Source organism: Pelobates fuscus, chromosome 6, assembly GCF_036172605.1.
Source record: "Pelobates fuscus isolate aPelFus1 chromosome 6, aPelFus1.pri, whole genome shotgun sequence".
NCBI classification, from domain to species: domain Eukaryota; kingdom Metazoa; phylum Chordata; class Amphibia; order Anura; family Pelobatidae; genus Pelobates; species Pelobates fuscus.
The window spans coordinates 65,237,325-65,262,521 of NC_086322.1; positions in this window are offsets into that span (position 1 = coordinate 65,237,325).

A 25,197-nucleotide genomic window follows, 5' to 3' on the forward strand; every position below is an offset into this window, starting at 1 on the left:
ACAGGCACACAAGGGACACAAACCAATCAGAACAATACAACAATGACCGACACTCCCACATACACAGTAAAATCCCTCCCATCTTTCCTGGAGATAATTGGCTTAAGTGACCGTAGTAAACTTAATTATCTCCAGGTACAGAAAATATCTCTAAGTTACAACTGCAACAAGACACATTAAAATACATAACTTATATTCCACAGAACTGAACCCCAACATTTGGCCTATCCCCAGATAGCTTGGATCTGAACGCTCAATATATCCGAACCGCGCTCAGATCCCACGAACATAGTCAAATCGCCATGGGGTTCATGTGTTCATGGAAGTCTCTTTTGACCGACTGCAGCATAGCTTTCATGCCCAAAACAGTTCCACAGAATTTGGCTGTGCGGCCGGTCTACTTTCAATGTCTAAGTTCAGTTCAAATTGTCGAACACTGTTCAAATCCCGTCGTTCAATCCCCGTTCAAATCCAGAGAAGGTAAAGTTCAGCAGTGTTCGTGCCGTCGAGTGTCCGATTTGAGTTCCATGAACTCGATGACTAAACACAGCTGAACGCATTTGACTAAACAAGATGGCCGCCGCCACGTGTTCGGCTATACGAATGGCGACCACCCAGCCGCCTGTCAATTAGCTGCGGTTTAGCTCACATCCTGGGAGGTAAATTGGCTGCACACTCCACTTGTGTGTGGTCCGGCTGTTCAACAGTTTGTTCGGCAACCCCAAATACCAAACCATATCAGGGGAAAGGCACGAACAAGCCTTTCCATGGCCCTAAGACCCATGTTAACATATGGGCAATAATCCTGGGGCAAAAGGCTGGCAATTAGGCCCCTCCAAGTGCCAGTGGCTAGGTTAATTTCGCCACAGCCTTGTTATAAGTTGTGTGTTTCCCTGCTACTTTGTATAAATGTGCCTGCTCCCTGTTCAGAAGGTTTTCTACAAAGGGAATTCATTCACCTCCCGAATGGTGACCACCTCGATACCTCATTTAGAATGTTGGTTTAGAATGTTCGCACCTCATAACAAGGTATCAAAACCACAAACCGCAAGGGAAACCTCGGCTCGTGCCTTCCCTGGGTGGCATCCATTTCATTTGGTGACCGCCATCCAGGGGGAGCATTAGCAGATTACTTCCCACCTCGTTCGGTTCCCGAATGAGGACCTTCCTGAGCCCATTGGAATGTTTGCACCAATCAATTAGAACATTCACAACTCACAAGTGTGAAACCGCAAGGGAAGTGTGACAAACTCCCCTTTTTTAGGGAGTTTGCCATGAATTTTTGGAGGGGCCTGCTTGCCAGGCTCCTGCCTTGTGACAATGACCCATGGCTAAAACTTTGTTCAAAGACTGTAAAAAGGCTTGTTCGTGCCTTGTTCCCTATTTGGTTCGGTAAATTGAGTTTACCGAACAAACCGTCGAACAGCCGACCAACCTGCATGTGGAGTGTGCTGCTCGTTAACCACCCAGAAGCTGTGGTTAACCGCAGCTTAATTGACGAACAGCTGGGTGGCCGGCGTTCGTATGAACGAACATGTGGCGGCGGCCATTTTGTTTAGCCGAACGCGCTCAGCAGTGTTTTGTCATCGAACACCTGAAACTATTTTCGGCTACTATTTCCACGAACACCGCTGAGACTTCCACCTTCCATGCATTTGCCTAAATCATACGAACAGAGCATTATTTCTGGAGAACAAACTGACGAACGAGACGCTTTCAGTGAAGTACTGCACGAACGGATCCATTCGTGAAATTTGTACATTATGGAAAGGAGAAGATAGACCGGCCACACAGCCTAAATCTGTGGAACTATTTTGGGCATCAAAGCCATGCTTGCGGTCAATCAAATGTGAATTCCATGAAATTCGGGAAACCCTGCTGGGTGATTTTTGGATATGTTGTTCGCCCAGATCAGAGGGATCGCTATGCTCTTCATACTCCCTTGGATAATCTTTTAAGAGCTTGTTTCTGCTTCACTTTCTGGGGAAAGAGAGGTTCACTCACTGGAACCTGGAACCTTGTCGTAGGTCCAGGGTGGGTAGGAGATGCCGAGACCCCAACCAAGCTTTGGCGGTTCGTGGGGTCTGCAGTGGTTATGGTCTCTGGTGGAGTGCTTGGAGCCCTCAGGAAGTGCTAGGAGCATCCTTCAACGGAGGTACCCAGTCAGGGTGCCAGGTGATCCGTTACAGGAAGTAATTAGTGAGTGCTTCCCTGGGTAGCCGCCGTTCGTATAGACGAGCGCCAACCAGGGGGAACATTCGTACCCCGAAAGGAGATGCTTCCGTTGCCTGGATTCACATGGGGACCCCGCGAACGGAGGCTGTTCGAGGCAGGTACCATTACAGGGCTCCCTGGGGATTGGTGTGGACATCCTTTTGGGATAATGGTGGGCTATCTGTACCTGGGTAACAAAGAGGCAGGGGGTTTCCTGCACGGTGTTTCCAAGGTACAGAGGCTCATGGGAGGAAGACACTGAGTGGTGGGCTTTACATGCCTTGGAGATTAAGGGACAATGACCCCCCCTTCTCCCGCGCTTTGGCTCCAAGGCATGAAGGATCCTGGGAAGAAGACCCCCTGTCCAGAAGTGGGAAACCCTGTGTTTGAGTGGCGGGAACAAGTGACAAAGGCTGGGACTTCTGGGAGAGGGAGGATCCTGGGATGGGACAACGTGCTTGTGTGGTGTCCAATAAAGTTGTTGTTGTACCCCCTGGAACTGTGTGTTGTCCAGTTACTGGGGGAAGAATGAACGCCGTATCTTGGCTTAGGTAATGGAACGAGCTACCCCTGGCCTACTACAGGCAGCAGCATTGTAACATAGCTGTGTGATACAAAAGTGAATACAAACACACAAAAACAAGTCCTGCGCTCAAACTCCCACTACTCTTGGGCGGCAGCAATGACCATAGTACAAAACAGCCCCAACACATACAATAAAAACCAAAGAAAACTAGTTACCTACACTCTTCCCAAATCCCTATGCATATTGTGGGAATGCACCCTGGTGATTATGGAAATGCACCTTTAGCACTGTGGGATTACATTTTGGAGATTGTGGGAAGGCACCCTAGGAATGGTGGGAACACACCCTGGTGATTATGGGAACACACCATAAGCATTTTGGGATTACATTTTGGGGATTGTGGGAACGCACACTGGGGATTGTGGGAACGCACTCTAAGCATTGTGGGAAAGCAACCTAGGATTGTGGGAACGCACTGTGGGAATGCACTCTGGAAGTTGTGGGATTGCACAATAAGCATTGTGGGACACACCATAAGCACTTTGGGAATGCGACATTGGGATTGTGGGAACACACCATAAGCACTCTGGGATTGCACCCTAAGCACTGTGGGAACGCACCACAGGGATTGTGGGAATGCACCCTGGGGGTTGTGGGAACGCACCTTGGGTGTTGTGGGAATGCACCCTGGGGATTGTGGGATTGAACCATAAGCACTGTGGGAAAGCACCCTAAGCATTGGGGGAATGTCAGAATGCACCATAAGCATTGTGGGAACGCAGCCAAGGGATTGGACCATTGGGATTGTGTTATTGCAGCATAAGCACTGTGGGAATGCACCCTGGAGATTGTGGGAACGCACAAGAAGCAGTGTGGGAAAGCATCCTAAGCATTGTGGGAACACAACCTGGGGGTTGTGGGAACGCACTCTGGGGATTGTGGGAATGCACCATAAGCATTGTGGAAACGCACCCTAGGGATTGCACTTTTGGAATTGGGGGATTGCACCATAAGCACTGTGGGAATGCACCATGAGGATTGTGGAAACGCGCCCAGGGGAATGTGGTAACTCAACCAAATCTTTGAGAGAATGCACCAAATATCACTGTAGGAACTTACACTGGGGATTGTGGAAATGCACCCTGGGGATTGTGGGAAGGCACGATAAGCATAAGCACTGTGGGATTGCATTTTTGGGATTGTGGGAACGCACTGTAAGCATTGTGGGAATGCACCCTGGGGATTGTGGGTACGCACGCTAAGCATTGTGGGAATGCACCCTAAGAATTGTGGGATTGCACCATAAGCACTGTGGGAATTCACCCTGGGGATTGTGGGAACGCACCCTGGGGATTGTGGGAATGCACACTGGGGATCTTGGGAAAGCAGCCTGAGGATTGTGGAAATGCACCACAAGCATTGTAGAAACGCACCCTAGGGATAGTAGGAACTTACCCTGTGGATTGTGGGAACACACCCTGGGAATTGTGGGAACTCACCTTAAGCATTGTGGGAATGCACCATAAGGACTGTGGGAATCGACCATAAGTCAATTCGCTGGGATTGTGGGAAACACAGTAACGCACCCTGGGGGTGGGTACGCTCTTTGGGGATTGTGGGAACGCACCATAAGCACTGTGAGAACAAATCATAGGGATTGTGGGATTGTACAATGAGGATTGTGGGAATCGACCATAAGTCCTGTGGAAACGCTCTCTGGGGATTACATTTTGGGGATTGTGGGAACGCACCCTGGGGATTGTGGGAATGCACTCTAAGCATTGTGGGAAAGCAACCTAGGAATTGTGGAAACGCACCAGAAGCATTGTGGGAACGCACCCTGGGGATTGTGGGAACGCACCCTGGGGATTGTGGGAACGCACCCTGTGGGACCTGGGAACGCACCCTGGGGGATCTGGGAACGCACCCTGGGGTTTGTGGGTTTGCACCATAAGCACTGTTGGGATTGTAGGAACTTACCCTAGGGGTTGTGGGAACGGACCCTGGGGACTGTGGGAACTCACCCTAAGCATTGTGTGAATGCACCATAAGCACTGTAGGAACTTAGCCTGGTGATTGTGGGAATGTTGCCCTGGGGATTGTGGGAAAACACCATAAACATTGTGGGAATACACAATGGTGATTATGGAAACGAACCTTAAGCACTGTGGGATTGCATTTTGCAGATTGTGGAAACGCACCCTGGGGATTGTGGGAACACACTCTAAGCTTTGTGGAAATGCAGCCTAGGAAGTGGGAACACACCCTAAGCATTGTGGGATTGCACCATAAGCATTGTAGGAACGCACCCTGGTGATTATAGGCATGCACCCTGGGGATAGTGGGAACGCACCCTAAGCACTGTGGGAAAAGCACCCTAGGGATTGTGGGAAAGCACCCTAGGATTGTGGGAACGCAACAAAAGCACTTTGGGAACGCACTCTGGGGGTTGTGGGATTGCACCCTAAGCATTGCGGGAACGCACCATAAGCACTGTGGGAACGCACCCTGGGGATTGTGGGATTGCAGCATAAGCATTGTGGGAACGCACCCTAGGTATTGCACCCTGGGGATTGTGTTATTGCACCATAAGCACTGTGGGAATGCACCCTGGAGATTGTGGGAACGCACTCTGGGGCGGGAATGCACCATGGAGATTGTTGGAATGCACTATGGGGATTGTGGGAATGCACCCTGGAGATTGTGGGAACGCACTCTGGGGCGGGAATGCACCATGGAGATTGTTGGAATGCACTATGGGGATTGTGGGAATGCACTCTGGTGATTGTAGGAACGCACTATTGGGATTGTGGGAATGCACTCTGGGGATTGTAGGAACGCACCATGGGGATTGTGGGAAGACACCATTAGCATTGTGGGAACGCACCTTTAGGGAATTGTGGGAAGGCACCCTAAGTCGGTGTAGTACAGGGTTGTCCAAAAGGTAGATCCCCAAATGTTTTAAAACTACAGCTTCCATGATGCTTTGTTATTCTAAAGGTATGCATAGCATCAAAGGGAAATTTCCCTGTAGGCCGCCTGCCCTGGGTGCTTCTGTGTGCTGCAGCTGCAATCAGTCACGGCTGATGGAATCCTTCTACGGCCAGACACAGCCGCAAGAGCGCATGCTTTTGGCCACGCCGGCTACCGGGTATGCACCTACAGCATATGTAGTCATACCTGTGCGGCGGCGGTGCTACAGTGCGCAGAGTGGCTGGCTGCGTGCAGAGCAAGCCAGACACTCCCCCTTCCTCCTGCTTGCAGTGCCAGAGGAGCACGTGGCCTGTTTCAGCAGAGAAGATCGTGGAACTGGAGGAGGGCTCATCTTGAGGTAGGGTACAAGGGGCTTGGGGACCTTTTGGTAGTGCATTAAATTGAGAGTAGAGAGAGGGGGTGATGTATTAAATGCTTACAGTGCGTTCCCACAATCCCCAGGGGGCGTTCCCAAAATGCTAATGGTGTGTTTCCACAATGCTTAGGGTACAATCCCCAAAATGCATTCCCACAATTCCTAGGGTTCGTTCCCACATTCCCCAGGGTGCCTTCCCACAATGCTTAGTGTGCGTTCCCACATTCCCCAGGGTGCATTCCCACAATGCTTAGTGTGCGTTCTCACATTCTCCAGGGTGCGTCCCCACAATATCCAGGGTACGTTCCCACAATCCCCAGGGAAAATTCTCCTGAGGGCATCTTAACTAGGATGCATGTGGCGGAACCTATTCTCTCTCATTCGGTTGTCCGTACCTATTCTGTAGTTTCCCTGAACGTACCTTCGTGTAGCAGACTGGGTCCCGCTGTATAAAACTTATTTTGTTTTGTTTGACTGTGCGTACCCCCTGTTTGTTTGCCGAATGGAAGATGTGTGGTCCCCGTTTTATACCCTTTGAACACCGACCTCCTCTGGCTCGTTAACTTCAAAGAAGCAATTAGTTCAAGTGCTTTCCCTGGGTGGCCACCATTCGTATAACTCTTTGGCAACTACGTGATCCCACAAATTCTGGAGAAAACTGTACCGCTGCTTGTTCCTCGCCCAGACGATATAGGAGAACACAGTTTGGGAGAAAGAAACTAGCAAACAGGGGGAGCATTCGCTACCTAAAAGCCAGGGGGAACGTTCGACGGTGTACGCACAGGAACTCCCAAAAGTGAAACACCCATTGCCTCTTTTCCACTAGAACTATTTTGGACTACCACTTTGTGGCCGGCCAGTCAGAACTTTACCCGAATGGCGATTCCGTTCTACCGAAAGGATCTGAACGCTGTTTGGACAACTTGGGTGCTCAGATCCAGGCTATTTGGGAACGTAAGAATTGTGGGGTTCCTGTGTAGTATGATTGCATTTTCGGGATGTTTTGTATATTTCATATGTGGTTCCCTGTAAAGTTACAAGTTTTCGACGCAATTATCTCCCAGACACAGGGACGCCTGTGAGGAGTTTCTGTTATGTTGAATGGAGACCCCATGTATGTTGAATGGAGACCCCAAGGCCGAGTGTGGCATAATAAAACTCAGTTGACTCCCAGAACTGTGTGTCATCCAGTTACTGGGGAAATGGGCAATATTCACTAAGCAGCGCTTTGTTCCAGCTCACGAGGACTTGAGCGGAGATATTTGGTCTCAGAATTGCAGCTCCGTTACAACGCAAAACTCAGAAAGAAAGAGAACCTTGCTCAAAGAATGGCAATATTGTTCAGGTTGCTTTAGTCCAGTGGTAGTCAACCTTTTTCTACCTACCGCCCACTAATGCATCTTTTTGGTTGAAAAAATTTCCTTACCACCCACCAGTTTTCGCGCAAATGCAGAATATTTTTAAGAAAGGGGGGTGTTTTTTAAAAAAATAAATGTACGTACATTTATCTTTTTATTTCTACTTAATGCAGGTTTATAAGGTTTTTAACTTTATAACGTTTAATGAGAAAACAATAAAGTAAATTGAAATTACCTTTACTAGTGATTAATGAGATCCTTGAGGTTGATGCTGCGAGACTAAATATTTGATATCTGGTTCGATTTTCGTAAGGAACAAACAAAGGTCTCTTTCAGTGATATTCAGACGACTTCTCTGTTTGCGCATAGTATGATTTCTCATTTGTGCGTCAGCTCATCTCCTCTCCCTCCTCAATTCCCCTCCTCACCTTTTATTCCCCTTTTTTTCTATTTTTTAACCGTCCTTATAGCAATGCCCAGTAGGAAGGCTGAGCTAGGTAGCCCACTTACTATAGTCCACTATAACATACAGACACACACACAGGACACACACACAAAGACACAGACAGGCACACATACAAAGACACAGACAGGCACACATACACACACACACGTATGTGTGCCTGTCTATGTCTTTGTATGTGTGTCCTGTGTGTGTGTGTCCTGTGTGTGTGTGTCCTGTGTGTGTGTGTCTTGTGTGTGTGTCTTGTGTGTGTGTGTCTTGTGTGTGTGTGTGTCTTGTGTGTGTGTGTGTCTTGTGTGTGTGTGTCTTGTGTGTGTGTGTCTTGTGTGTGTGTGTCTTGTGTGTGTGTGTCTTGTGTGTGTGTGTCTGTATGTGTGTGTCTGTATGTTATAGTGGACTATAGTAAGTGGGCTACCTAGCTCAGCCTTCCTACTGGGCATTGCTATAAGGATGGTTAAAAAATAGAAAAAAGGGGAAAAAAAGGTGGGGAGGGGAATTGAGGAGGGAGAGGAGATGAGCTGACGCACAAATGAGAAATCATATTATGCGCAAACAGAGAAGTCGTCTGAATATCACTGAAAGAGACCTTCGTTTGTTCCTTACGAAAATCGAACCAGATATCAAATATTTAGTCTCGCAGCATATACATACAAACTAACAGGCACACATACAAACAGACATGCACACACACATAAGACATACATAGACACACACACATGCAGACACACAAACAATGACACATACATACAAAGACAAGACACACATACATACAGACAGACACATACACAAGACACATACAGACACACATACGACACACACAAGACATACATACAGACACAGACAGGCACATATACAGACACACAAGACACACATACATACACACACAAACAGGCACACATACACACAAGACACATACATACAAACAGACACACAGACATGCACACACACATGCAGACATACATAGACACACACACATGCAGACACAAGACACACATACAATGACACATACATACAAAGACAAGACACACATACATACAGACACACACACAAATATATACACAGACAGACACATACACACACACAAGACATACATACAAAGACACATACAGACACACACACACATATATACACAGACAGACACACACACAAGACATACATACAAAGACAAGACACACATACAGAGACACACACACACACATATACACACAGACAGACACATACACACACACAAGACATACATACAAAGACACATACAAACACACACACACACATATACACAGACAGACACATACACACACAAGACATACATACAAAGACACATACAGACAGACACACACACACAAGACATACCTACAAAGACACACACACACATTATATTTAAGTCACCCTCCTGTTTCCTACCTTTAAGGTGCAGGAGGGTGACTTTCCCTGGGGTCCAGTGGTGGCTCAGGTGGATGGGAGTCAGAGTTCCCACTCTGACTCCCTGGTGTTCCTCCCGCGCGGCTCTCAGTGTTAGCTGGGAGGAGTGACCGGGGAATCACTTCCTCCCAGCTCTGATGTCATCACAGGGGGCCCGGTCGCGCTGTTAAAGCGCCCAGCGCTGACCGGGCCCCCTTACAATCCGCATCCATCGGGTGGCCCTGACAGCATGGGCCACCCGATGGACACTTGGAAGGCGGTTTACCGGGCGGGCCGGAGCCGCAAATGGTCACGGCGGTACCCAGTCGCACGGGTACCGCCGGCTCGCACCCGCCCGCCCGATCAACCTGGAAATCCCTACCGCCCACCTGGAATCCTGAAACGCCCACTAGTGGGCGGTAGGGACCAGGTTGACGAACCATGCTTTAGTCAGTACTTCAGAAATCCAAGAATTTAAAGCCCAGATTGATCCTGCTTCTCAGAAGTAAATTGAGAACCTGCAGTTTTGAGCACAGGTAAAGTGTGAACTGAACCAAATACATTTCAGTGGCAGCCATGTAGAGATGAACGGTAACATGAAGGAAAATAGCTAGTAACTATACAGGGAGTGCAGAATTATTAGGCAAGTTGTATTTTTGAGGATTAATTTTATTATTGAACAACAACCATGTTCTCAATGAACCCAAAAAACTCATTAATATCAAAGCTGAATATTTTTGGAAGTAGTTTTTAGTTTGTTTTTAGTTATAGCTATTTTAGGGGGATATCTGTGTGTGCAGGTGACTATTACTGTGCATAATTATTAGGCAACTTAACAAAAAACAAATATATACCCATTTCAATTATTTATTTTTACCAGTGAAACCAATATAACATCTCAACATTCACAAATATACATTTCTGACATTCAAAAACATAACAAAAACAAATCAGTGACCAATATAGCCACCTTTCTTTGCAAGGACACTCAAAAGCCTGCCATCCATGGATTCTATCAGTGTTTTGATCTGTTCACCATCAACATTGCGTGCAGCAGCAACCACAGCCTCCCAGACACTGTTCAGAGAGGTGTACTATTTTCCCTCCTTGTAAATCTCACATTTGATGATGGACCACAGGTTCTCAATGGGGTTCAGATCAGGTGAACAAGGAGGCCATGTCATTAGATTTTCTTATTTTATACCCTTTCTTGCCAGCCACGCTGTGGAGTACTTGGACGCGTGTGATGGAGCATTGTCCTGCATGAAAATCATGTTTTTCTTGAAGGATGCAGACTTCTTCCTGTACCACTGCTTGAAGAAGGTGTCTTCCAGAAACTGGGAGTTGAGCTTGACTCCATCCTCAACCCGAAAAGGCCCCACAAGCTCATCTTTGATGATACCAGCCCAAACCAGTACTTCACCTCCACCTTGCTGGCGTCTGAGTCGGACTGGAGCTCTCTGCCCTTTACCAATCCATCCATCTGGCCCATCAAGACTCACTCTCATTTCATCAGTCCATAAAACCTTAGAAAAATCAGTCTTGAGATATTTCTTGGCCCAGTCTTGATGTTTCAGCTTGTGTGTCTTGTTCAGTGGTGGTCGTCTTTCAGCCTTTCTTACCTTGGCCATGTCTCTGAGTATTGCACACCTTGTGCTTTCGGGCACTCCAGTGATGTTGCAGCTCTGAAATATGGCCAAACTGGTGGCAAGTGGCATCTTGGCAGCTGCACGCTTGACTTTTCTCAGTTTATGGGCAGTTATTTTGCGCCTTGGTTTCTCCACACGCTTCTTGCGACCCTGTTTTTGAATGAAACGCTTGATTGTTTGATGATCACGCTTCAGAAGCTTTGCAATTTTAAGAGTGCTGCATCCCTCTGCAAGATATCTCACTATTTTTGACTATTCTGAGCCTGTCAAGTCTTTCTTTTGACCCATTTTGCCAAAGGAAAGGAAGTTGCCTAATAATTATGCACACCTGATATAGGGTGTTGATGTCATTAGACCACACCCCTTCTCATTACAGAGATGCACATCACCTAATATGCTTAATTGGTAGTAGGCTTTCAAACCTATACAGCTTGGAGTAAGACAACATGCATAAAGAGGATGATGTGGTCAAAATACTCATTTGCCTAATAATTCTGCACACAGTGTAGTTACAGGTGGATATGGACTGCTTACTTTACAGAAGTTTTATTCTTGAAAATACATGAATGAATGACTGAATGAGAAACTGCAATGTTTACATTGTGAATAATGAATTTATATTTTTTCTGTTAATCAGATTTTTTTATTGAGTGAGAATGAGATATCACTAACTAAAAACATTGTACAACTGTCAAAGATATGAGAACACATGCAAACATTATTTGTACATGTTGGGTCGCCACTCATACATATATATATTTATATATAAGGGAGAAATTGCACTATAGAGATAGCAGCAAAAATCCAGGAGCTAACCAATAAATTAGTAGCTATGGCAAATCTATATATAAATAAGAAATTGTCTAATATAGCACACTAGTGTTAAATCTGGAAACACAAATGTAAAACTGCAATAAACAGGTTACAAAGATATCTGTATGGCATGCATACCCTTCACCTAGGAAACAGAAATATCCCAAGGTAAGGATAACTTATTACCAAATACTATACTTCCATAAAATTAATAAAATGAAAGATGCAGTAATCTAATAATAAAAAAATCCCAGATTTTACTAGTAACATGGCGTAAAGTCATGATTTTATTAAAGACACGGAGGCGAGTATTATGCATAACTCTTTCTTTATTTCCTCAGCAGCAAAGATAGAGGAATATAAATATTATCAAAAAATGAAAGAAAAAACTGTACAGGCATAACAGGTAGCCAATCACATAATAGAGGAAGTAGCTATATAAGTCCTGTGTCTCCTACAATCCCCCTCTTTCTTGCGAAACCGCAGACCAGGTAAGATAAAACGATGTCCCACTTGATCCAAACAGGAAACGGGAAACAAAACGATAACTTCAAGCTAAAAAAGATAGAGAAATATGGTAATTTCCAAACTCAAAACTGTAGACTTACCAAACATAACCGTGAGGAGTTCTACATGAAACAGGATTCTGGAATAGAAAAATATATAAGATTAGAAACCAATATAAAACTGCCAAAATCATCTAAGCATAATAAAATTACACAATACAGAAACATGATCTCAATACAGACCTAATTGACAACATACCTGTATAGCATCGAAGCATCTCCTATCCCAAATCCACACCGGGAGGGTGGGAGGGAATAATACTCGCCTCCGTGTCTTTAATAAAATCATGACTTTACGTCATGTTACTAGTAAAATCTGGGAATTTTATTAAAGACACGGAGGCTCATATTATGCAAGTTCAAAGCTGTGCTATCACTTGAGATGCGATGTGTTCAATTGGTCTGAAATAGAAGTCTCTGAAGGTCGATTCTCGGGACCAGTCCGCTGCGCGCATGATGTCTTCCAGACGGCAACCAACTGTGGATGCCTTCGAGGCCATAGCACCTCGTACAGAATGAGGCGTAAAGATAGACGTGTCTATACCCGCTAGGGATAGAAGCCAACGAATCCAACGCGCTAGCGTCGGTGTCGATGCTGGGCGATGAGGAGCCTTAAACGAAATGAATAGGGGATGTCGGTCAGATGAACGCAACGGTCGCGTAGCCTCTAGATAGGCCTTCAAACAATCCACCGGACAGAGTGCCGGACATAACGAGAATCTAGGATATACGAAGGATTTGGATGCCGACTTAGTCCTCCTAGATATGTTGAAAGTAACGCCTTCAGGAGTAAACACAAAGGCACCCCAATCAAGAGCCCTGACATCGGAGACTCTCTTACAAGAGACCAGGCAAAACAGCATAACCATCTTGGAGGATAGTTGTTTAAGAGTCAAGTCATGGTTAGGATACCACTCCGACAGAAACCGCAACATTATGTTGACGTCCCAAAAGGCCGAAAACCGCGACCTAGGTGGACGGACGAAGCGAATACCCTTGAGAAGACGGCATACAAAAGGATGTTTGCCGACGGGTAAACCTTCCAAACCTCCGTGACCGGCAGATATGGCCGAGCGAAAAATATTGATAGTCCTGTACGCCTTGCATGAGTCGAACAGGGCTGTGAGAAACCCCAGGATCAAATGGAGAGGGGCAGATATGGGATCCACTGCCCGTTCCATGCACCAATCAGACCAAGACTTCCATGCAGCTCGGTAAGCTGATCGCGTGCCCGGAGCCCAGGCGTTATCGAGGAGCAAGAGAGTTGACTGTGGAACGTCAGGGACAAGCCAGCGTCCCCTGAAAGGAACCATGCTACTAGGGGCAGCTGGTGTTGTAGCACCAATTCGTGCGAGTTCCCATCCGGATCCAGAAGGAGGTTCTGGAAGTTCGGTAACAGACGAGGGAAGTCTATGGACAACTCCATCAAACGAGGGAACCACGGACGGGATCTCCACAGAGGGGTGATCAGAGCTAGACAACAGTCGTGACGAACCAGCTTCGAGATCGTACGAGCAATCATGTTGAATGGAGGAAAGGCATACAGGTGGCCCGGAGGCCATTCCTGAAGAAAGGCATCCGTCGCCACAGCCGCCGGGTCCGGTCTCCAACTGTAGAACTTCGGCAACTGAGTGTTCAGTCGAGAGGCGAACAGGTCCATCTCGAACCGTCCCCACAGCCTGGTTAGGCCTTGGAAGACCGAGGCGTGCAATCGCCAGTCTCCCGAGTCTCTCAAGTGCCTGGAGTTCCAATCCGCACCGGAATTGTCCAGACCCGGAATATGTTCCGCCGTCACCGAAACGTTGTTGAGAAGGCAGAATTGCCAAAAGTCCTTCACCAGTAGAGCCAACATCTTGGACTTGGTGCCGCCCAGGTGATTTATGTATCGGACCGCCGATACGTTGTCCAACTTGAGGAGAACACAACAGTTCGCCCTTCCAGGGGTAAGGCTGCGAATCGCAAAGGCTCCCGCCAGAAGTTCTAGGCAGTTGATGTGTAACGACTTCTCTGCGTCGGACCATCTGCCCCCCGTGGAAATGTTGCCACAACGAGCCCCCCAGCCGTGCAAGCTGGCATCTGATTCTATGATCACGTCCGGAACGGAACCGAAAATCGCCCTTCCGTTCCAGGCTTCCATGTGTGCCAACCACTATACCAGCTCGTCTCTGGATTCCTCGTCCAAACAAATTCGGGATTCGTACGATTGACCCGAACGTAGGTGTGACCCCTTGAGCCGCTGGAGAGCCCGGTAATGCAAAGGGCCTGGGAATATCGCCTGAATGGAGGAGGCCAGTAGACCGATAATCCTTGCCAGCTGCCGGACCGACAAGTCCGAAGCACGAAGAGCCCGACGAAGCTCCTTCTGGATGGCTTTTATCTTGGACTCCGGCAAGTACAGGAACTGCCGTACGGAATCCACCTGGAACCCCAAAAACTCCATAGACTGGGCGGGTTTCAGGACCGACTTGTCCCAGTTGACCAGAAAACCTAGGTTCTGTAAGAGGTTGACCGTCCAGTCTAAATGCAACCTCAGGCATTCCAACGATTGGGACATGATTAGGATGTCGTCCAGGTAAATAATCAGTCGAACCCCTCGGGTACGGAGGAACGACACCACCGGCTTCATTACCTTGGTGAAACACCAAGGGGCCGAGGAGAGACCGAACGGCAGGCATGTAAAACGCCAACGCCGTCCGTGCCAGGTGAAGTGCAAGTAGTCCCTGGACTCTACTGCTATTGGAACCGTGAAGTACGCATCCTTCAGGTCCAACTTGGCCATCCAATCCGACTGTCTCAGAAGGTCTCTGAGACAATGAATGCCTTCCATCTGGAAATGCTGGTAGCGCAGGAAGGCGTTGAGAGGGCGAAGATTTATCACTGGGCGGACACCGCCCCCTTTCTTGGGTACAAGGAAGAGATTGCACGTAAAGCCTGGAGTGGCGAACGGCAATTCTTCGATGGCGCCCTTCGAGAACATCTCCGCGACTTCCGCGGAGATCATCGCGTCCTGCTCCTGTGGGAGAGACAATTCCCTGGGGGTATACGTTTGAACAGGCAGGGAGACAAAATCTAGTTGGTAACCCTTTACGCACTGCAGAACCCAAGCATCTGAGGTTATAACTGCCCACTTTGGGTAGAATAAGGCCAGCCTCCCCGCCACCCGAACCTGATCGAGAAGGGAAGAAGGGGTACTCACCATAAGGGCGTCTGCCCGAAGGCCCACCACGGGGGTATCTGGAGCCCCACGATCTCCCTCTAGCCGGGAAGAAGGGAGGCGTTTTCGGATCCTGGAACCCTCGAGAGGGGAAAAAGGAACCTCTGGTGGCACGGAATGAGCCTCGGAAACCACGGCCGGGTGGACGGTTCCTGCTACGCCCGGCCCCACCGAAAACCTTGGGCGCGAAGACGCGCTTCATATTTGCCTGCGCCTTGTCGATAGCCGTAAAGGTTTTAACATAGGACCCCATGTCCTTCACAAAGGATGTGCCGAACAACATCCCCTCATCGGCTGAGTCAGGCTCAGCTACGGTCATAGCGGCCAGTTTAGGGTCTATTTTCAAAAGAATAGCCTTGCGTCTCTCGGAGGACATAGCCGTGTTAGCATTCCCCACAAGGCAGATAGCTCGCTGGACCCACCCGATGGCCACATCTACATCCAGAACTGAGTCACCATTACGAGCGGCATCAAGAAGCTCGTAGAGCTTAGACAGGGGGCCCAGCGTATCTAGAATTTTATCTTGGCACCCTTTCAGGGAGTGATCAAGACCCTTTTTAGGCTTCCATCCAGACTTATTCAGAAACTGGGCAATTTGAGGGTCAACGTCTGGGGTTTTACAGGCGGCGCCAGGGAGGGAAGGTCGTGGGCATTCGGCGCGCAATTTATTGCGGCCTTCCTTGGACAGAGGTGTGCGAATCCGTTTAGCCACATATTGGGCGATATGGTCCGGAGGGACCCATTCAGCAGACCTCGGGTGACGTAGGTCGTCCGGGTCGAACAGGGGGTTACCCTGTGGGTCTAAAAGCCCCTTATTATCATCCCCAGTGGGGTCTGGTACTTTTCCTCGTGGGTTGGCAGAGGACCCAGTAGGGGTTACACCCGTAGGGGGTTGATCCTCGTCTGACTCGCCCTCAACATAGGAGTCATACTCCATGATATCGGAATCATCTTCCACACTCTGGTCGGTATCCGACCCATTATCCAGGGCTCTAGCCCGTTTCCATAACCTAGCCTTTTTAGCCCGGCCAGGGGCTCTTGTGCGCGTGGGGTGCGCGCTATCTGCGACCGCCAGAGGCGTGTCAGTCATGGCAGGCAAGGCCTGCATCAAGGAGTGGGAGCCGATATGGCGAGATTTTGCCTTAGCCTTACGGGCACCCGGCACAGTTTGGGCAGGGGAAGGGGACCCCACACCCAGGGGGGTAGGGGTAGCCATGGGAAGCAAAAATACAGAATGAAGTGACTGGGTGAAGGAGGACGAAACAGCCCCCATAGCGGAGGCAATAGCCTTCTGAAGGGAGGACGCCATGGTGGCCTCCAATAAGGCCTGGAACTCCTGAGAGGCCATAGCGCCCTCAGGGTTGTCTTTCGGGAAATCCCCAGAGGGGTCAGTAGGCCCATCCTTATTATCCTGCATAATGGCGGTAGTCACTAAGGGTAAAACTGCACTAAGGCAAACCTAAAGAAAATTACCAGACAAGGGTTGAGTAACCCAGCAGAACAGCAAAACGGATTATAACTCGATCGTTGGTGTAGCAGGGGAACCCGAGAAACAGGGACCGACCGCACGGCAGGACAGGGCGACACAAATGACCGCCCAAAATGGCCGCCGCACGTGTCAGAGTGCGCTCGCGGGCCGGCTCCCGGCGGGGGAAGGGGCGCGTGCACCTACCCGCGCGGGCAGCCCGTGAGAGGGGAACGAGCACACTCAGCCGCGGTCGCAGAGAGAGGACCGTCGCGGCAGATTAACCACGCCGAAAAGCGATCAGAGAGAACGGGGGCGGGATGGAGGGGAAAGCACAGCCCGCGATGGCGGGCAAAGTCCCAGGGGAGAACACCCAACTACACCAACGATGTGGTCAAAAACAAACACCAAATACAGAAGTATAATAATATTAAGAGCTATAAGCAACAATTGCAAAATACATGTAAATAACACAACACAAAATGCAATCAGTAGTAGAGCTCAGTAAGGTACTTAGCTGTCTGAGGAAGCAGCAAAGAAAGAGGGGGATTGTGGGAGACACAGGACTTATATAGCTACTTCCTCTATTATGTGATTGGCTACCTGTTATGCCTGTACAGTTTTTTCTTTCATTTTTTGATAATATTTATATTCCTCTATCTTTGCTGCTGAGGAAATAAAGAAAGAGTTATGCATAATATGAGCCTCCGTGTCTTTAATAAAATTGATTGCTACTGCAAATCAGATGAATATAATGATAAGGCAAAACCAGTACCAAGAGCTGGCTGCCACAAGCAATATAGAACATATCGCCAAAAACAACTGGGAATGCAAAAGTTAAGATTTGTTTAACATAAAAAATGAAGTTAAAAATAAGTCCATTATAGCAGCATCAGACCTTTTGAGGTAAAAAATACACAGAAACCTTGTTCACAGGTACAGATGGATGTGGATATTCGTCACACTCTAAAAATCTAAATTCCGATCGCCGGTGAGGACGGCTTGCGTACCACAGTGCGTTCCACCTCAGCCTCACTTCGGGGGAACTGCACTGCTCGTCGGATGATGATCGTGAGACGCCTGGAATCCCGGATGATGACTATGCTCTTGTGCTGATACCTCGGTCTGTTGTAGCTTTGTGGACGTTCTATGAATCGCCTGACGCGTTTCGTAGGGAATAGCCCTACTTCCTTAGAGACGTTTGTGGTATTCTACAGATAGCAGTGCGTATATATCCCTCAGTTGTTAATTGATTATATAATTAAAATCCGTACATAATGAATTATATTAATTTAAATTAAAAATTGATTATTATAAATACATATGCATTGATACAATATATTAAAATGAAGTTGATACAATAAAAATTTAAATAAAAATACTTTCAAATACAATAAAATAAAATACATTGAAATAAATTGCTTATAAAACATCCATTGCCTGTCTTTATTTTAGTGGAACTGTTATTCTTTCATGTGTGCACCTTAAAACACTTGGACTAAAAGCCTTCCTTCTAACAGCCATCATATTTAGTTTAAAACCTTCAGGATTGGTTATTATATAACGTTGTTACATTCTAACTTTGCATGACCGATTAACAAAACAATGTAACAGTCTAAATATCTATTTGATCTCTTCAAGCTTAATTTCTGTAATGAGAAAAAATGTTAGTTGATGGTATAGCATAATAGAGGACAGCTGGGTTGCTTTAGCATCTATATATGAGAATTAAATTGAAAGTTAGTGATGTGTGTATATACCATGTCACATACATCACTTAAAGTGACCATATAGATGTGAATATAATATAGTGCAGGGGTAGGCAACCTACGGCACTAGTGCCATGCACGGCACTCAAGGTGTCTCTGCACGGCACTCAAGGCTGCTAGAGCCAAACAGGCTCTGGCCTGTTAGGAGTCCCAGTAAAACTTCAGATATCTGCTAATACGAAGACGTGGTGAAGGACAATCCTCAATTTATGTATTGCAACACGTAGAGAAAGTGATCTCGGATCTGTAGTAGAGCAGCCTGCAGCTGCTGTTGCAGCTCCTGTCCTTGACCTGTACCTGGCCAGCCTGGTCCCCACTGGAACCCAGGGAAGCCACCCACACTGCTAGATATACACAGAAATGCACAATAACCCTCCCCCTCATACAAATAATACGAACAGCCCACAAACAAACATGCACACAATCCGCACAAACGTAACCCACTAACAATCCACATACATGTACACAACCCCACATGCAGCCTCTCACATGCAATACACTACCAAACACACAATGTGACATATCCATCCACACACAATTTCACAAGCAGCCCTCATACACAGCCCACATTCATATGTATCATACACGATACTATAAACTACTAATGAACATATACAATATAATAGCTCCTATACGCACAAATACAACGATACAAAGCAATCACAGTAAAAATAACACAAGCAGAATACTGCAGCATGCACACCTCAATTTAAAAAAAATAGGGCCGGCACGCTAAGGGACATCACACTCCTATATCGGCACAGTGCTGCTAAAAGGTTGCCTACCCCTGATATAGTGTGTCATACACCCAATAAAAACAATACCGATAAGGTAATTAATGTATAACATAGACAGTTACACCTGGCATAACATGGAAACAAGTTATATAACTACTAAACATCAAAGGTGTCAGTAATATGCAGAGACTTTAACCCCTTAAGGACGGAGGACGGTTCAGGACCGTCATCGGCATTTTTGCGTTGCCGACCGGTGACGGTCCTGAACCGTCCTAACCGTCCAATGTACTTACCCGATCGCCGTCGTTCCCCCGGCGGCGATCGGCGGTGCTCCCGGTGTGGGGAGACTGCCTGCAGCCCAGACAGTCTCCCCATGGCGGTTTAGGACCCCTGTGGCCATGTGTTCGCCCAACAGGGCGACCACATGGTCACAATAAGTGTCCTAGTCTCTGCCTGCAGGGGGACTGTCTGTGCTGACAGGCAGTCTCCCTGCAACTGTAAAATCAGTGTAAAATAAAAAAAAAATATTTAAAGTTATAGTTAATAAAAAAAAAAATTATTATATATGTGTATATATATGATATATAGACATATATTATACCTATATAATATATGTCTATATATCATATATATAATGTCATGCTAAGTGTATTTTTATATTAATATGTACATATATTAATAGAAAAATACACCTATAATTAATTTACACACGTATATATATAATATATATAATAACTATATATATTGTATATATATATATTATTATAAAATACGAATAATAAATAATTTAAATTTAATTTAAAAAATAATAATAAAAATTAAAAAAAATTATATATCTATACGAAATTTTATTCTAACTGTATTTTGATATTAATATATATATATTTATATCAAAATACACTTAGAATGAAATTGTATATATATATCTATGTATATATAAATAAATAAAAAGAATGCGAACTATTCATATGTCCATATACAAAATTACATAAATAATTATATAAATATACACGTAGACTTCAAATATATAAATATGCATATATATTTAAATTCTACGTGCGTATTTATGTAATATTTTTACATAATTAAGTTATTTTATTGATTGCAATTTAAGGGACCTGCCTGCCAACCCAGGCCGAAAGTCCAGAGAATTTAATTTGCTATCACTGTATTTTACCCTGTAACGTTCTACGACACACTAAAACCTGTACATGGGGGGTACTGTTTATTTGGGAGACTTCGCTGAACACAAATATTAGTGATTCAAAACAGTAAAACATATCACAGCGATGATATTGTCAGTGAAAGTGACTTTTTTGCATTTTTCACACACAAACAGCACTTTTACTGATGATATAATTGTTGTGATACATTTTCCAGTTTTTAAACACTAATATTTGTGTTCAGCAAAGTCTCCTGAGTAGAACAGGACCCCCCATGTACAGGTTTTATAGCGTTTTTGAAAGTTACAGGGTCAAATATATGGGTCAAATATTTTTACAGTGAAAATGGCCAGGTTGGTTACGTTGCCTTTGAGAGCGTATGGTAGCCCAGGAATGAGAATTACCCCCATGATGGCATACCATTTGCGAAAGAAGACAACCCAAGGTATTGCAAATGGGGTATGTCCAGTCTTTTTTAGTAGCCACTTAGTCACAAACACTGGCCAAAATTAGCGTTCAATTTAGTTTTTTACTTTTTTCACACACAAACAAATATGAACGCTAACTTTGGCCAGTGTTTGCGACTAAGTGGCTACTAAAAAAGTCTGGACATACCCCATATTGAATACCCTGGGTTGTCTACTTTAAAAAAAAATATGTACATGTGGGGTGTTATTCAGCGATTTATGACAGATAATAGTGTTACAATGTCACTATTGATACTTTTAAAAATGTATGTTTTGAAACCGCAATATCCTACTTGTACTTATAGCCCTATAACATGCAAAAAAATAGCAAAAAGCATGTAAACACTGGGTATTTTTGAACTCAGGACAACATTTTGAATCTATTTAGCAGTTTTTTTCATTCGCTTTTGTAGATGAGTAAAAGATTTTTCACATAAAATTCAAAAAACGGGTATTTTTTTCAATTTTTCATCATATTTTTTCATTTTTTTTAAATTAAATTACATGAGATTATATAAATAATGGTATGTAAAGAAAGCCCCTTTTGTCCTGAAAAAAACAATATATAATTTGTATGGGAACAGTAAATGAGAGAGCGGAAAATTACAGCTAAACACAAACACCACAAAAGTGTCAAAAAGATGCCTGGTCGCAAATGTACAACATCGCAAAAAAAGTCCGGTCCTTAAGGGGTTAATTCAAAATTTCTAGATAATACAATAATAGAATACTAGATTCTGAATTAGATAGTTAGGCATATTTATACATTAATTACCTTATCGGTATTGTTTTATTGGGTGTATGACACACTATATTATATTCACATCTATATGGTCACTTTAAAGGACCACTCTAGTGCCAGGAAAGCATACTCGTTTTCCTGACACTAGAGTGCCCTGAGGGTGCCCCCACCCTCAGGGTCCCCCTCCCGCCCGGCTCTGGAAAGGGGAAACTTACCTTTCTCCAGCGCTGGGCGGAGAGCTCTCTGCCTCCGATCCTCCTCCGTTCCGCCCCGTCGGCTGAATGCGCACGCGCGGCAAGAGCTGCGCGCGCATTCAGCCGGTCGCATAGGAAAGCATTTACAATGCTTTCCTATGGACGCTTGCGTGCTCTCACTGTGATTTTCACAGTGAGAATCACGCAAGCGCCTCTAGTGGCTGTCAATGAGACAGCCACTAGAGGATTAGGGGGAAGGCTTAACCCATTAATAAACACAGCAGTTTCTCTGAAACTGCTATGTTTATAAAAAAAATGGGTTAACCCTAGCTGGACCATTATCATTATCATTAAGCTGAAGTGGTCTGGGTGCCTAGAGAGGTCCTTTAAGTGATGTATGTGACATGGTATATACACACATCACTATAGTTTAGTCCACAGTATATGGACTCTTTTCAGTCCTCATCTTTACTGTTGATTAACCATCAGCTCTTATATCTTTGCACTCTCAACTAATTTTGTTTTTTCACATTTTACTGGGCAATACCTGCCTCCTTTACACTGCACAGATGATTCTCTTCTAACTCCGAGCTATCTGTCTGTCACCATATCCTGCTCAGTGTTAGTTTACCTGTTCCTTAGCAACCACAGTGCGGCGATAGACACGCCCATACGTCACGCGTCACGCATCACATGATGCCTTACACACACTTCCGGGTTCGGACTATTGGAAACCGGTGAACACTCTTTGATTGGTGAGTAACTCCTCCTATGTTCCCTATATATTTCTGTCATATATGTTTGTATACTGATCTTGAAGAAGACCTGAAGAGGTCAAAACGTTGATCGGATTTATGTTATTAAATACCAGTGATTTCATTATAAAGACCATAGAGTGCATCTTTTTTCTATTTGAATATATGTATATATATATACATATATATATATATATATATATATATATATAAAATTATTTATTTTCGAATATAACATGCTAAATTATATAGCATGCTAGACAAAACAAGAAAGGGTAATCTTGCTTGACATACATAAGGATTTTTTTAATTAAATACTATTGTGATGTAATTCCAGTAAAATACAAGTTTAGCAGGCTAAGATTGCCACAAGGCATATGTATGTATATGTGTTTGTAGTATCAGTTAGTTAATTACACGTAGCTAAGATACTGTTATCACTGTACTGACCAGGTGCAGGAATGTAAGAACTGGAATTACGCGTCCCTCTCCTTTGTATCAGATGAGCCACGTGGTTAGACCGGATGGATGAGTTTAGACTCTATTTATTAAATAGGTTAAGGGTATGTGTGGGTGTAGTTAATTGTGGGAGGAGCTACAGTGCTATATAAGGAATGTACTCTATGTATTCAGTACTCAGACTTTGCTGTATTTTGGTGACGCTAGTCCCTCTGAGTCCCGATCGGTGATCCAATAAAGAATCTCTTCCTTCCTGAAGAAACCTGTGTCCATCTCTCTGTGCTTGGCTTCCGTCAGTTTCTCCGGTATCATTTGGTGCATTGGCCGGGAAGCTCATCGTTCAACGGTAGCTGAGAGGCAGAGGCGTGAGACGGTCTATCTTTGCCCACGTTCTCTACGGCTGCACCCCTGAACTTCTGCGTGGACCTCCCTTCGTCTCGGCGCCACTGGTCTGTTGTCCAGGAGATCATCGGCCTCTACGTGAGAAGTGCTGGGGTGTCCCCGTCGATGAGTGTGAACTCAGGTTCAGGAACGAGGAGGTAAGACAACTGCTGTTTTAGACGGCAGGACCCACTAGGGGTATACCGATTGTGCGGTAGGCCCAAAGGGGTTTTGAATCTGTGTATCTGCCCCCTCTGTCGGAGGGAAGGAGCGAAGGCGCACCGCTCGATCGAACGCTCTTTAGTCAGACCGTTTGATTTGGTTAGTCAGGCGGGGTCCTGGTGTAAATAGCCCTAGCCGGACACCGGTGTCTTGTCTAGACTAGCGTTCTAGGGTGTATATTACGTTCGCTAGGTCGGAGGGACCGGGAGACTAAGCGGCGCCTGTGTAAATTCGGTTCGCTAGTTCTCATCCTATCTGGGCTAAGTGGGAAGGCGTGTAAATTTGGAACCCACTAGACTTTTGATAGTGCGACTAAGAGGCGCCTGTGTAAATTCGGTTCTCTAGCTCGCTATATATGTGGTGATTGGGCAGTGTGGCTAACCAAAACGGGTGTATATAGTTTTAGGTAGTCCATTCAAGGTACTGGCCAATAGTTTAGTTGGGAATTGTAAATGTGTTAACGATTGTTTTAGTAAAGTGTATATCTTGTTAGATAGCGCGAGCTCAGCCGTCTAGCGAGAGTGTTAATAGTGTGTTGCTGTATTATAGTGCACGGTACCATAACCCTGTATATTTACTGACATTATATAATAAGTACTAATCATTGTTGTCCATTGCATGTTTAACACCATAACCACTAATAATTGTATTGTGACCTTAACTTGTGCTTTGACCTATGCTAACCGTACTGTAACCGCTATTTGTAAAAGACGATGTTACTGGGGTGTGTTATAGACGGGTAATTCGTATATAGAGAATTATAGCGTGGGTGACTGTATAGTTACGCCAAAGGGCATAATATTGATTATATAGTGACTGGTGTAACAGCTGTGTGTGTACGGGAATTCCCTGAGTGTTTATTGTTATTGTGTACGTTTCACTTGGTAACCGTACCACGTGGTGCTGTTGCCAGAGGAAACGGGTGTGACTGTTGAATAGTACGCGTGTATAGTATTCGTTGTCGACGACGTTCCATTGTTAAGTATGGGTGCGTCGCAGTCAACGATTCCGGATCCCTTAGGATGTATGGTTAAGAATTTTAAAAAGGGATTCAAAGTTTGTGATTTTGGGGTAAAGATGTCTCCTGTACGTTTGGTCACTTTGTGTACTAGGGAGTGGCCTACTTTGGTTGCGGCATGGCCGCCACGTGGCAGTTTGGATCCAACTCTGGTACAGCGCTTACACGTGGCTGTATCGGGTAGGCCTGAACTTGCCGGCCAGTTTCCTTATATTGACTGTTGGAGACAGGCCGTAAATGACTCGCCAAAATGGCTCCAGACATGCCACGAGGAG